This window comes from Gracilinanus agilis, chromosome 1 (genome assembly GCF_016433145.1).
Source record: "Gracilinanus agilis isolate LMUSP501 chromosome 1, AgileGrace, whole genome shotgun sequence".
Taxonomy (NCBI): domain Eukaryota; kingdom Metazoa; phylum Chordata; class Mammalia; order Didelphimorphia; family Didelphidae; genus Gracilinanus; species Gracilinanus agilis.
In genome coordinates this window covers 720,138,153-720,151,411 of record NC_058130.1, presented here as the reverse complement: position 1 = coordinate 720,151,411, position 13,259 = coordinate 720,138,153, and the positions used below count along the sequence as shown (strand labels likewise).

Sequence of the window (13,259 nt, the reverse complement as noted above, 5' to 3'; positions counted from 1 at the left end):
ACCAAGAATAAGCTTTGACTATGTCAAAGGCAGTATTTTAATTACAAACTTCAATCATCTATCTTGGCTTGTGAAATTTTAGAATGAAACTTCTATATTGATCTATGGTTTCAAATTGAATTTGGGGTGACAAAGTAAGCTAAATCTTAGTTTTTGTAGAAAATAATTCACCACTTTACTGCTCAGACACTTTGAATGGCTTGCTTCCCCCCTCCCCCATCCCTACCAAGTGATTAAAATTTTAACCTGTTATTCAAGGCCACTCACAATCATCTGAACTGATATAAGCATATAAGCTGTCTACTCCTAGAATGCTTTCCCCACCCCATCCACACTGTAAACTATTCATACTTCAAGGTTCAGTTCAAATGTCACCTCCTCCAAGGAGCCAAGCCCTTCCTGATTCCTACCTATCTAAATCTTAATTCTCAAATCAAGGAGACTTCAGAATTCCCTGAGGAATTTATCACAATTCTAATTTGTAAACATGTTTTTCTCCCTTTTCTCAGAGTGTTCCTTAAAAGTTAAGGTCAATTTTATGGTGGATTTTTTTATGTATATCCCCCACCTCTCAGAGAATATAGCATAATGTTTAATAAATATTTGCTAATAAAAAACTTTAATTCCAGAATTAAGAAAAAGGCAGGAAGTTTCATAATGGTTCAAGTATTAGGTCCAGTTTCAATTCTGAGAGTAATTTGTCTTTAGATCAGTGATAGGCAAACTACTGGCCCCCTGAAATGCTCTATCCAGCCTCACGACATTATTCCTAATCTAACAAATACAATGAGTAAGATACAATACAATGAAACTTCGAAAGAGTTACCTTAGAAACAGACTGACAGATGAGCATTTCCTTTCCTTTGGCCCCCTCTTTAAAAAGTTTGCCCATCACTGCTTTAGTTAATAAGGCCCATGACACTGTTGTAGCATAAAAAGTTCTAAATGTGAATTTACTACAATTTATTTACTACAATTTATTTGCAGTACTACAATTTATTTATTACAATTAATTTGGTGTGGACATTTCAATTGTTTTAAAGATCTAATTTCCATAAAAGTTATCAATGTTAACTATTAATGATACACTGAAGTCTAAACAAATGGCATGCACTATTTAGATACATAATAGAATGCTACATATGGAAGGGACCGGACACCATGACTTATTCTACTCAACAAACATTTATCATGTACCTACATGGGATGCAGTAAACATTGCACATTGTCCAAAAGCATCAGGATGTAATAAGGAACATATTGCAGATTTTATAAACAAGAAAATTTATATCAAGCTCACAGTCCTAGTTAATGCTGGAGCTGGAACTATAATCAAGGTCCTCTTAATTCTCAATCAAATACTATATACTTAAAAGGGGAAAAAAACATTTTACTGTCTAACAGAGAAAATTCTTTCAAGCTTCTTACATCAAGAAAAATCTTTTAAGATTGGCTAACTGTTAGTGAATATAAATTATGACTTTTTTAAAGGCACTTTGATCCCTTTTTATGTCTTTGTCTATAAGGACAAGGAACAGAACAGAATAAGTAACCAGCTGCATAAATCAGGAATGTGTAACTCAAGAACTCTTCACTTTTGCATTCCACTCCCAAGATAAAGGGAGTTCCAATTCAAACAGCAGTTTGAGTTTTTTCTTGTTGGTTTTGCTGTTATCAGGTTTGGGAGTGGAGTGGGGGTTATATAGGTAAAATTGCAGCAAATCAAATGAAAATAACTCAGGTATTCCTCAGACCTATCAGATTGGCTAATATGAAAGAAAAGGAAAATGATAAACATTGAAAGCAATGTGTGGAAATTGGGATACTAAATGCACTTGTTGGGGTTGTGAACTGATCCAACTATTCTGGAGAGCAATTTGGAACTATGCTCAAATATATCCTTTGATCCAGCAATACCACCACTACTCGATCTGCAACCCAAATAGATTTTTTTAAAAAGAAAGAGAGGGAAAAGGATCTATTTATACAAAAATAGCCATAGCAGTTCTTTTGGTAGTAGTAAAGAACTAGATATTGCGAGGATGCTCATCATTTGGGGAATGGTTGAACAAGTTATGGTATATGATTATAATGGAATACTACTGTACGATAAGAAATTATATGCAGGAAATTTTCAGAAAAACCTGGAAAGACTTACATGAACTGATAAAGAGTAAATTAAGCAGAACCAGGAGAAAGAATATGCACAGTATGCCATAGCTATTCTCAGCACCACAATGATCCAAGACAATCCCAAAGGACTCAAAATGAAAAATGCTACCCACCTCTAAAGAACTGATAAGGAGTCTGCATATAAATCAAAGCATGCCATTTTTCAGTTTATTTTCATTTTTATGTGTATTCTTCCACAACATGATGAAAATGGAAATGGATTGTATGGCAGCACACATATAACCAATATCACACATTGCTTACCATCTCATTAGGGAGAGAGAGAGAATTTGGAACTTAAACTGTTAGAAAGTGAATGCCAAAAAATGCTTTTACATGTAATTGAGAAAAAATAAAACATTACTGAAGGAAAAACAAAAAAACAAAGAAACTGCAGCAAATCTTTCAATTTTCGAGAGGAAAGGCAATAATTGCAATTTTCACAGTGGAGAATTATTTGCTCTTAATGAACAGCTACAAAAATTAAATGAAGCATAATAAATATCACTAAAATTTGCAAAACACTGTGTTAAATACATTCTCATATAAGTCCCATAACCACTCCACAGAGAAGGTGGTACAAGTTCTCCTCCCCTCCCCACCCCGAAAAAAAAAAAAAAATAAAGCCACACTTAGTTTAAAAAAAAAAAAAACTTACCTTCTATCTTAGAATTGATACTGAATATCAATTCCAAGTCAGAAAGGCAGTAAAGACTAGGTAACTGAGTTTAAGTGACTTGTCACATTTGAACCCAGGGCCTTCCATCTTCAAGCCTGGTTCTCTATTCACTTAGCCACCTAGCTGCCCCTTAATATATACTTTTAAATTTATACTATACATTAACATTTTCTCCATCACTTTCACAAATATATATATATATAAATATATGCATATATGCACACACAAACACATGCATACATATGAGAGAAGAATAGTAAATAGAAAGTTGGCCTCGAAAGCAGGAAGGGCTGGGTTCAAGTCTTGTCTCTTCACACATACTGGATATGTGATCCTGTGAAGGCCACTGAACAACAATTGCTTTGCCTGTACATGCCCAAAAGAACTTCCGGAACTCCTTGAGCATCCATTCCATTGGGCTCCAGGAATCCTCTTCTGGCCTCACACAACTCCACCAGTTATTACCTAGTTCCTTTAGCTACAAAGAACTGTCTGATACCCTGGAACAACTCCACTCTGAGGCTGAACCCTTCTGAATAATGAAAATTTAACTATGAAGCTGAACCCTTCTGAATAATGAAAATCTATCTGAACTCATTCTTCAGTGACTGACATACAACCACTCCATCATTCCCTCCCAATTCCAATGATTCTGAACCTCTTACTTACTGTTCAAATAATGTTCTGGGTCTCCCACTCACTACTCTTCTTATTCTCATCCCTCTTAACCCAATCCCACCAGAGTTTTACTCTAAAGCTACTTACCCCTTTTATTGTAATGCTTGCTCCAAAGGTAACAACAAACTAGCTGTCAAATTTAAACCTTTTCCTGTGGCAACTAAGTGGCTCAGTGGATTGAGCCAGGCCTAGAGACAGAAGGTTCTGACTCAGACACTTCCTAGCTGTGTAACTCTGGGCAAGTCACTTAAACCCAATTGCCTAGCTCTTACCACTCTTCTGCCTTGGGAATCAATACACAGAAGGTATGGGATTAAAAAATATATCCTCCCATCTTCTTGCACTTCCTGAGATCTGGCTCTCTCCTGACGACACAGCTTACCTGAAACCACTTGTTTCAGCACTTTTACTCCTACTCCCTAGTTCCCGGTCATGGTGATGGAATTGGAATACTCCTTATTCCCCAAGCTTACCCTCTATTTCCATCACTCATTAAAGTCTTTTCTTTGGGGTTCATTTACAGAATCCACATTTGCCAATCAATCAAAATTCTGTTCACTGTTGTATATTATCTCTAGGATCCTTTCCCTCTTCCCTCAATGAGTTAAGTACCTGGCTCTTTTCCTCTTGGTCTTTTTTTTCCCCTCCCTATCTCCTAGCCTCATACTGGGGGCACTTTATTATATGTATTACTACTCCCTAAAATACCTAAACTTCCACTTCTTCAGTTGCTCATTTACCATAGCCTTTCCAAAACTCACACACACAAAGAATCTTGCCGTCACCCAAAAGTGTTTCATCCTCATGTTCACAAATTCTAAAAGTCCTTTATCTGACTAGTCTCTGATGTCATTTCAACTCTCTCTCTGCCTGCAAGATTTATTTTTTGTCCTTACTTCTTCCAATCTCTCAGTTTTTTTCCAGATTATCCAGCTACTGCAAGTCTTAAATCTATTTTATAGATGAGGAAATAGAAGAACAGTGAGGTTAACTGACTTCTTCATTGTCTAAAAGCTATTAAGCATCAAAGTCTTTTCTATCTCCAAGTCCTGCATTTATTTAGTAGGTTTGAAAAGGACAAAGCCCTGGACCCTGGAGTCAAGAAGACCCAAGTTCATACCCTACTAATTACTAGCAAGTAATGATGGTAAATCATTTAACTTCTGTCTGCCTTAGTTTCCTCATCTGTAAAATAGTTATAATAATATCACCTACCTCAGAGGAAGGTTCTTGCAATCAAATGAGTTAACATGTGAAACTGTTTTGAAATTTTTAAGAGCCAGATAAATACTAGTTATTATTACCATACTACGTTACCTCCAAATAGATTATGAAGCTCCCATGTAGCTTTTGTGACAGAAATTCTCAAGAAGTCAACTGAGTTATCTTACTTCAGTATAAAAATTATTGACTCAAGGCTGAAAGGGAACATTCAATGTCATTTAGTATATCCCCCTACCTCCAGGCAGAAATGCAGCAAAGCTTTCCCCAAAGAGAAGGGCTTAGAGCCTATTTTTAAGACTCACTTCTTTCTAACCATCTTTTTTCTTTCCCCAACTCCACTTCCTCTACAAGCTGATGATCTCACTTTGCAGAGATGAGTTCCCTGAATTCTCTCCCCTCCCCAATACTTAAAACCTTTCAATCAACAACCACTTTCTTGCTATTCCTTTAGGTCTTCAAAGAGAGGATAATCTTCTCTACCTTTGCCAAAGTTAACAACTCCATTTATATATCCTATGCCCTTTCCCAGTTCTTCAAGAGTTGCTTCAGTAATTATTCCTTCTCATATTTTCATTCTCTCCATCCCTCCCCACTCCCTTTCCTTTTATTTACAAAGCCATGTCTTCCTACCTCCACCTCTAAAAAACTCTTTAACCCTTTCATCTCTTCAAGCTATCTTCCAATACCACCAACAAAATTCAAATTTAAACTACTGTCTTCAAGGTCACCAATGATCTCTTCTAAATCCAATGGTTCCTTCTAAGTTGTCATTCTCCTAAACCATTTTAGGAGCTTTCTAGCTGATGCCCCATCTCCCTTATATCCCAACATCTACTTTTCTACTTTTCCAACATTATTTCAACACTATTCCCCTTCTTCTTATATTCTATATTCCAATCAAACTGTGGTAAAGAACTGGAAATTGAAGGGAAGCCCATCAATTGAGGAATGGCTAAACAAGTAATGGCAGATGACTATGATGGAATACTACTCTGACGTAAGAAATGATGAGGTTAGTTTTTAAACTACCTTGGAAAGATCTATGTGAAATTATGTAGAGTGAAACAAGCAGAACTGGGGGCAGCTGGGTAGCTCAGTGGATTGAGAGCCAGACCTAGAGATGGGAGGTCCTAGGTTCAAATCTGGCCTCAGATACTTCCTAGCTGTGTGAGCCGTAAGTCACTTGACCCCCCATTGCCTACCCTTACCTTGGAGCCAATACACAGTATTGACTCCAAGACAGAAGGTAAGGGTTTAAAAAAAGAAAAGAAAAAGAAACAAGCAGAACCAAGAGAACATTATATACTGCAACAGAAACATTTTTGACGAATTTGACGAATGACTTATGTCTGTCTACCTCCAGAGAAAGACTGATAAAAAGAAATATAAGACATAGTTTTATATAGTCATATATTTTTCTGTCAAATGATGCCTTCTCTAATGGGGGGTAGGGGTGGAAGAAGGGAGGTATGTGGGTATTTTAATGTTACAAATAAATTTAAATTTTTAAAAACTGGTCAGCTAGCTATTTATGCAAGCTCATTCCAGCTCTAAAGCTACTATTTTAAATATTATACAGGATTCTCCTACCTATAAGCATCTAAACAAACCATTCTCTATACTTAGAATACTTATATTCTACAACTCTGTCTATTCAAGTTCCCTGACTTCCTTCAAGGACTTAAAGGGTCATACTCTCCCATAAAGCTTTTGTGACTATAGCTAAAAGTGATCTCTTTCCTTAAGAAAAATTTTACATCATTTTAGTTTGGATCTTTTCTTTTGCTCTTAATCACATTCTGTCCTGTAACCATACTTTTGTGTATACATGTCTTATCCCTTTAAAAATTATGCCATCTCCTCTCGAATGAATGTCAATTTCCATTTTTTGTATAACTCCTTGCAATATACTTGAATATTTCAGTGGACTCATGAGCCATAACTCATCCATATTTTCTCAGTCTATGATAGTGATAGCAAACCTTTTAGAGACCAAGTGCTGTACTCTTCCCTGCCTAGCAGAGACCAAGTGCCCTACCCCCCTTATCTCAGACAGGGGAGGGAGAAAGCACTCCCAATGGGCTGCTGGGCAGAAAGGCAGGGGAAGTAAAAAAATGTCCACAGGTGAGGTGGAGAGGGAGAAGGACCAAATCCCTCTTCAGGAACGGCCCTTGTGCCCACAAAGAGGACATTGCATACCCTGTTTGGCACACGTGCCATAGGTTTGCCATCACAGCCCTATGATATATACATTTTTTTAACCCATACCTTCCATCTTAGAATCAATACTGTGCATTGGTTCTAAGGCAGAAGAGTAGTAAGGACTAGGCAATGGGGCTTAAGTGACTTGCCCAGGGTCACACAGCTAAGAAGTGTCTGAGGCCAGATTTGAACCCAGGACCTCCCATCTCTGGGCCTGGCTCTCAATCCACTGAGCCACCCAGATGCCCTCAGGCCTATGATATTTTTATTCAAGTCTTTCTACAAAGGATCTATCCAAGGTTGGAAACTTTTCTCTAGTTATTTTATTATTCCATGTATGCCAGTGAAACATATACATATATTTATTCAATCTCCATCTCTCAAGCAGTAACAGAGTTATCTTTTTTCTGGTCACACATATTCTTTATGATGCCATATGACATTTCTCTAGCCAAATCATCCTGGTAATATGCTACAATCTTATACCCACCAAAGTTGTCTTTTCAATGCCCTTTGGAATACCTGCAATTTTGATTCTTCTGCTTTTAGTCGGCCTCAGAACATCGAACCCAGAATTCATTAAAGAATCTGGCTTAGACACCCACACTTGAAAAAACAAAAGTGAAGAATGTACCTAGACAGTTAGTCCATCAATACATACTACATCTTTGAAAAGATATTAAGTTTAGAAGCAATTAAGTAGCACAGTGGATAAGAGTGCCAGGTCTGGAAGGGAGAACCTGGTTTCAAATCTGGCTTCAGATACTTCCTGTGTAATCCTGGGCAAATCACTTAACTCATTTACATAGCCCATACCAATCTTAGATTCTAAGACAGAAGGTAAGGATTAGAAAAAAAAAAGTTTTTAAGATATTAAGGAGGCAGCAAGGTGGCTCAATGGATTGAAAGTCATTCTTGGAGAAAGGGGTTCCTAGGTTCAAATCTGGCCTCAGAAACTTCTTAACAGTGTGACCCTGGACCAGTCACTCAACCCCCATTACTTAAGCCCATTGTCTAGCTCTTACCACTCTTGCACTGGAATCAATACACAGTTATTGATTCTAAGACAGAAGGTAAGAGTTTAAAAAAAAAAAAAAAAAGGTACTAGGCTAAATGTCATGTATTTATAATGACCAAACTTGGCCCCAGATGAGAGATAAGAAATTGTACCTTCATTATTGGCAAAGTTGGGTGTCCATGGATATTGAAATATTATGTAAATACTATTAGACTTGGTTTATATTTTGGGTTACCTTTGATGAACTGTCTTTTTTTTTTTTTAACATATGGAATGATTTGATGGGTAGTAGGGCAAGAGGCATGAGAAGGGGAAAGGTCATAAAATAAGATGTATTAAGGGTCTATTTTTAAATGACAAAAACAAAAGAAATCAATAAAAATTTTATTAAAAAGAAGAAAAAAGTGATGCAGTCAGACAACAAAAAAAAAGGAGGAAGTTGGGCTAGATAAAATTTCAGGGAAACAAGACAAGTCATTAGAGTGCTAAACTTGAAGTCAGAAAATCAAACTCTCATACTAGCTATGAGCAATTCATTTAACTTTTCTGAGCTTTAGGTTTTTTTAATCTGTGAAATGGGGATAATATCTATTGGTACTCAAGGGGTACTTAAAAGTAGCAAGTCACAACATATATTAAAGCATTCTGTAAACCTTTAAGCACTATACATGTCAGCCAATTATAACAACATTAACAATAGAAAAGCATTTGCAATTTTATCATTTTGCTTAATACAAAAAAAGCCACGTTTTTAAAACAGCAATTTTATCTCTTTGTAAATAAGACATCTCCATTTTGGAAGAAAGAGTGCAAGAAGTACATTGTTCAATTTGCTGCATCTTTGGAGGATATTCTACAATCTCTCAATAAACACGTTACAAAGTCTAACAACTCCTCTTCTTAATCTACAAATGATCTCAATTGGTTAGTGTCAACAAGTACATTGCCTTGTAGCCAAGTTTTTTGTTTTTTAAAGTAACAATTGTTAAAAAAAAAAAAAAACACATTTCTCAGACTAGAAAAAGACTGATCTAGAAGACCATAGACTCAGCAATTATAAAACTGTAATAGTCCATTAGTCACATCAGTTCTACTTCAGACACTGACACTGTGTGTTCTTAGGTAATTCATTTCACTTTTCTATGTGTCTATCTGATCTTTAAAATAAGAGGGATGAACTAGTCAGATGGGGCTCTTGAGTTCCCTTCTAGATCTAATATTATGTTTTAAAATTTCCTTCTCCAGCTGATATTCTAAGATTCTAAATAAATGACCAAAAGTCATACATAGGCTTTATCAGTCTCAGAATGCCCTATTACTACTACCAGAAGGTGTCACTGTATGAATCAGCACTTAGCAAGAGAATGAAAATTAAATATTGGGGGGGGGGGGGAATAGGAATTAGGGAGTTGAGAGAAAAAAATAAAATCGTCAAGTGACTCACACTTTGATTTAAAAAGGCCAGAGCTCGTAGGATAAGGATTAGCTACATCTTTATCCTATTTTGGATTGGACCAAAAGCTTTATCTGACAAAATTCAAGATTCCCAAAATCCTTCAGAAAAACTTTTAATGGTGCTAATTTAAAATAACCCCAAAAATTACTTAAAAGAAAATAATTTACCAAACTTCAATATTTTCAAAAGTGGTAATACTTAAGGGTCCTTCCTCTTCCTTTAAGGGTTGAAATGACCAACTCAAAATTCTCAGGATAATCCCTTAAGAAACCCAGCTGCTGCTGAGTAAGAATGATCCAAACACAGCTATTGACCCATTACAGGTAAAGAGAAAAATATACAAAGATCAGAATGAAGAATGACTGGGTAAAACCCCGAAAACTGGATAGGGAGTTTAAGGGAAAGGGAGAGGAGAGAAAGAGATGGGAGTAGTAGAGTGGAAAGAAGGAAGGTAGAGAGGATAGAAAAGAGACTGAATATAGAGAGAGAAATAAAAAGAGGAAGAGAGGAAAAAGTAGAAAGGAAAGAGAAGAGAGAGAGAGAGAGAGAGAGAGAATTGATGAATGTCTTTGAGGGGGGACTCTTATTCTGACAGGAGATTCGGTCTGGCTGCCACAGCCGGGTTAAGTGCCACGACTGGGGCTCAACCAAAAGAGACACACACACAAATATGTCCATTACCCCCCACCCCACCCCCACCCCTTAGTAAAGCCACCCAGAAACCCTGGGCTCCTGCTGCTATGCTCCACACCCACAAACTGAGAGGAAGCAGAGAAAGGGTATTCCATAAAATACAAGACCTGAAAAGTATCCAAGACCGGCTTCCACACTCTCGAACAAGATCCCCTAAAGGGCACCTCTTTTTCAAAGCACCAGTTCTCAATTTGACCATTTTAAAGTCGCGCCTTTCAAAGTAATACTATCGGCTTTTCCCTACATCCAACTCAAGCACTATCATCTCCCTACCCTGGGAGGAAGAGTGGAACGCGTGTGATGGAGGAAGAAGAGGAAGCTGGCAACAGAAAAGATTAAAAGCCTTTAATAACTTAAAGAAACAATTAATAGTCCTCCCCTATCCTGGTTTCCCCATTTGCATCCACCGCTTCACGAGATACATTCCCCTCAAACTTTCATCTCTTACACTGCAGTTCCGAACTCAAACATTTGCCCGGGGGGAGGGGGGAAGACGACTTCATGTAAAGCGGAAGAAGCTCGCAAAAATTTAACTCCTTAATTCTTATTTTTCACGACCCATCCCCATTCCCAAAAAAACTTTGGAACAAGTTATTTTCCAGAAAGGAAAAAAAAATCCAACTCATTAACCACCGACCTCGACTAATATGCGTAGTGCTGCACTTTAATTCAAGACTTTTCCCAGTCCAGGAATAGCCCCGGTTAACCGGTTTATTATAGGTACTTTCAGTTTCCTACACGGGAGGGGGAGGGGGCAGAATACATCAATTCCAATACATTTCTCTAGTAACTTCTATCTCCACCCCACCCCCACTCCATAGCACCCTACCACCACCACGCCCCTCTACCCCCCCCCTCAAAAAAATTAGAAGTTTTAATCTGGACCTTACCCTCTGAAGACACTAAAATTCAGCTTAAGACAGGTTTGGGCGGTTTGGATTTTTTTTTTAACGGGTACGTACTCTGGCTTTCCCCCAGCCACCCCCACCAACTTTCCCTCAGGCGGGGATCCCTCTAATCCTCTTCTCCGCCGCTCCTCCGGTTGCCAAATAATGCGCTTCTTACACATGGAGCCGCGGCGTCACTACCCTGAACATGCGCACCAGGGTCAGCACACACAGTCCATTACTACCCCCAAAACACAGGGGAGCTCTTAAAGGCAAAACACCAAGGCCAGACCAGGAAAGGCGCTGCGCCTAGGAGCATGCGGTCGGGACAAGTAGCTTCCAGCAGTGGGCGGCTCTCCCACCCCAACCTCACTCTACCTCCCACGATCGCCTCCCCACTTTAACGTGTCTCAGCAAGATACCAAGGAGCTATCCACTCCATACAGCAAGAGGTGAGTTCAAAGAAATTACCAGTAGGTAAGAGACAAGGTACTAGAATGCCCATAACAAGATGGAGAAATTACTTTATTTGACTTCCTTAGATCCCCTTCGCAGGGGGCACCGTGAATTCACGCTTTGACCAGAAATTCACGCGGTGGAATTCACCCGGCCCAACCTATTGCTTTAATTTTATTTTGTTTTTGAGGAAAAGTTTTTTAAAAGGAAATCTCTCAGCTCCCCAAAATATGTGGGAAATAACCAATAGTTTAGCACTGATGAATGTTGGCAACATTAGTATTACTGGGAGTTTTAACCGGTTCCACAAACCCAGAATTCATTTTAATAAGTGCTGAAAGCAGAAACAAACATTTAGTAAGCTTCCATGTGTGAAGAACTTCGCCAGATACTAGGGATATGTAAAGCTTGCATAAAACACAGTCTCTGACTCCAAGGAGCAAAAATAATTAAAACTCCTTGTGTGCAAGACTAGGTCTTTTATGTAAGCTATTTATCTTTCCCCTCCCCCCCCACTTAGAGCTCCCCATGGAGGTAAGTTTAATAAATATTTGGTGAATAAATGATCTCCCTGCAACCTGAAATATACCAGAACTACATTACTTCACTTTTATAAAATAGAATAATTCATTTTTAAAAGAACATATTAAGTAAAGAATTATCACTTAAAATAATGAAATAAGAGTCAACTTGATGTCATGGATAGTCTCCTCAGTCCAACTCTCCAAGTCATTCAACTTGTATTGCCTAGAGCAACTGTCTTATCTGTAAGCAGCCAGAGTTCCCAAGCTTCACATTGGTGAGACCCAGCTCTTTTTGTTCTGAAGTGCCCTATACAGAAATAAAATCATTCCAAAAGATACAGGTAAGAATACTTTTCTGTAATAAACTGCCATGCCTGGAAGGTACATAATGGGAGCTTAATAAATGCTTTATCTATTTTCAAGGCCTTTAAGGTCCCTTCCAGCTCTAATTGTCTATGATCTAGTTTCAGTCAATTAGTCAAATTTGTAGTGTCATACTAGCTGTATTCCTGAGCCATGATGAAACTGTAGAAAACAAAGCTTACTGATAAAAGCTTAGGAAGGCAGTGTGGTAACGAAGAAAGAGCACTGGACTTGGCAAATTCTGCATGACAGCCCATTCTCCCATTTACTGTGATGTTTTTCCTCTGTTGGGAGAAGGGAGGAAGAGAAGCTAACTAAAATATTTCTAAAGTACCTTCCAGGTCTGCAATTCTGTGACTAGATCTATCTGTATTAGAAATCATATTATCTCTGGTTTGGAGGGTCCTGTAAAAAAGGAATGACCTTTACAATATCAGTCAATGTCAGATGTTACCAACATCTACCAAAAGACATCTAGTAAAAGGGAGCCCACTGCCGGTCTAGTCAACCCATTTCACTTTTAGCTCTGAAAGTTGAGAATTTGCTAAAATCTATAGTTTCCATCCATTACTCTTAGTTATGTCTTCTGGGTCATGAAAAACAAATCTAATTCCTGGCTCCTAAACAATCCTTTCCAACCACATAAAGATAGCTAACTGTTTCTTTTTCCCTCTCCCTCTCCCAACTATCACCCAAGTTATCAGTGATCCCCATAAGACATGGCCGCCTTTAGTGTCCTAGTACCCTCTCTTCTGGACATTCCAAACCATAGATATCCTTCACAAAATATAGATTCCCAAATCCTCAAGAGCTTCTGCTAATTTGATATGCTCGGCCATATACATGCAGCACTTCTAATGTATGAGGATTCCCTTGCTATGTTTAGTGCAGGCTTACATTATGGCCA

General features: G+C 38.0%; 1 protein-coding gene across 1 annotated transcript in view; it reads right to left on the bottom strand.

The window, feature by feature from the left end:
- The window catches only part of GATAD2A (GATA zinc finger domain containing 2A), a 197,845-nt gene extending 186,665 nt beyond the window's left edge, over nucleotides 1-11,180 (bottom strand). The window contains exon 1 of the mRNA XM_044671484.1: nucleotides 11,013-11,180. The gene's annotated coding sequence lies outside the window, so the exon portion shown is untranslated. The remainder of the gene's footprint in view (nucleotides 1-11,012) is intronic.
- Between the last annotated feature and the right edge of the window lie 2,079 nt (nucleotides 11,181-13,259).